Below are 2,221 nucleotides of genomic sequence, written 5' to 3'. Positions count from 1 at the left end.
GGTCACATTTGCAGCATTGAAGCAACCAACTTTGGCTAAGGCCTAACATAACTGACATACCATTTTCAAAGGTAAGAAACTTTTCAAAACTATCTTACCCTGTCTTGGCAGGATATGACAGTCCTGTTTTATCTCTGTCAGTGGTTGAGGCATGGGCATTTCTTTGCCCAAAGGCCAGTTCTGCCAAAAAGAAAGGCTCCAGGTGCTCTTTTTCCTGGCGCCTCCTGGGCTGTTGGCTGTGCGAAGATGAAGCTGGATATCTCCTTCCCAGCCACCCGCTGCCAGAAACTCATCGAAGTGGACGATGAACCCAAACTTCGGACCTTCTATGAGAAGCGCATGGGTGAAGAGTGGAAGGGTTACGTGGTCTGAATCAGTGGCGGCAATGACAAACAAGGTTTTCCCATGAAACAAGGTGTCCTGACCCATGGGAGAGTGCACCTGCTGTTGAGTAAGGGACATTCTTGTTATAGACCAAGGAGAACCAGAGAGAGGAAGCGCAAATCTGTCCGAGGATGCATTGTGGATGCCAATCTGAGTGTTCTCAACTTGGTTATTGTAAAAAAAGGAGAGAAGGATATTCCTGGACTGACAGATACTACTGTGCCTCATCGGTTGGGACCTAAAAGAGCTAGCAGAATCCAAAAGCTTTTTAATCTCTCTAAAGAAGATGATGTCCGCCAGTACATTGTCAGAAAGCCTTTAAACAAAGAAGGTAAGAAGCCCAGAACCAAGGCACCCAAGATTCAGCGTCTTGTGACTCCGCGTGTTCTGCAACACAAACGCCGGCGCATTGCTCTGAAGAAGCAACGAACAAAGAAAAACAAGGAGGAGGCTGCAGAATATGCTAAACTTTTGGCCAAGAGAATGAAGGAAGCCAGAGAAAAGCACCAGGAACAGATTGCCAAGAGGCGAAGGCTGTCCTCGCTGAGAGCTTCTACTTCTAAGTCTGAGTCCAGTCAAAAATAAGTTTGTAAGGGTAACAAATAAATGATCAGACCTTGAGTCTCAAAAAAAAAAAAAGAAAGAAAAAGAAAGGCTCCAGGTGGAGTGTCTTTGGTGCTCAACATTCTCTCGGGAATGCCAGGAGCAATTGTGTCTCACTACCACGAAATTCCGAGTTAGATTAAAGGCCATGTTCTACAGCTCTTTGAAGAGGTTGAAGATTATCTATCTATACTGAGTATAATCTCTATATATCTAAAGAACCTGATTAGTCTAATAATAAATTACAAATTCAGATGACTATTAATCTATATAGTTCTCAATATCTATCTAACTTAAAGACTAAGACAATGAACAACTATGCAATAAATGAGGACAATATGATCTCCAAATATAAACAACGTACAAATATACAATGCAATATGGTAAATATATATCAATATATAAACAATATATAAGTATCTTAATCAGAGGTAGAAATGTACACTGCAATATGGTAAATTTATACTATATATATATATATATATATATATATATATATATATCAATACAATATATATCAATATATAAAAATGTTTTAAACAGAGGTAGAAGCATGCATGCATACAATAGTCAATATAATTTAACTTTGTATCAATATACAAGAATCAATATAAATATATTTGTCTAAAAACAGTAACTTCATAATTACAAATCTATTATCCCATCATCCAATTATCTCTCTCTCTCTCTTTTTTTTCACAGATCCCTGAGCTTATAAAATTCCTCCCCCAACCCTCAACCATATACTAATTATAATCAACCCCTAAATGATGTCCCTAAACCCAAGGACACACTTTACTGAGAGAGGGGATGTCGTCCTCTAGAATTATGTCCAGTTGTCATGGGGGCAACGTTCTTTCTGGGGGATCCTCTGAAAGTAAAATGATGTTTAAATTTCAAGATCAATATCTTTTAAAATTGCAAATAGTCTCTGAGTATTTTGTGCAGGTCTGGCCAGAATGTTGTACAAGATGTGCACCATTTCAGCTAACCAAGTTGGAACCGTCTTGTGCAGCTAGTACCAAAAACAGGTCTTGTAGTAGCGCCATCAGTATCATGATGTCATATCAACCAGGTGGAGTTGTTGTTATAGGGCCCCATCTTCTTCCTGGAAACTTCATATGTCACTGCAGGAAAAACTCATTGTTCATTGTGAACAACTTAAACATTAATCATATAGACATATATAGACATACATATATTCAATGAAAGGCATGATAGATATACTCAATGA

At 38.5% G+C, this 2,221-nt stretch overlaps 1 pseudogene; it reads left to right on the top strand.

The window, feature by feature from the left end:
- The first annotated feature begins 223 nt into the window (after positions 1–223).
- LOC142840634 (small ribosomal subunit protein eS6-like) lies at positions 224–1,005 on the top strand (annotated as a pseudogene).
- The last annotated feature ends 1,216 nt before the right edge of the window (positions 1,006–2,221 follow it).

Source organism: Microtus pennsylvanicus, chromosome X, assembly GCF_037038515.1.
Source record: "Microtus pennsylvanicus isolate mMicPen1 chromosome X, mMicPen1.hap1, whole genome shotgun sequence".
Classification (NCBI taxonomy): Eukaryota; Metazoa; Chordata; class Mammalia; order Rodentia; family Cricetidae; genus Microtus; species Microtus pennsylvanicus.
This window is presented reverse-complemented; position numbering and strand designations above follow the sequence as displayed.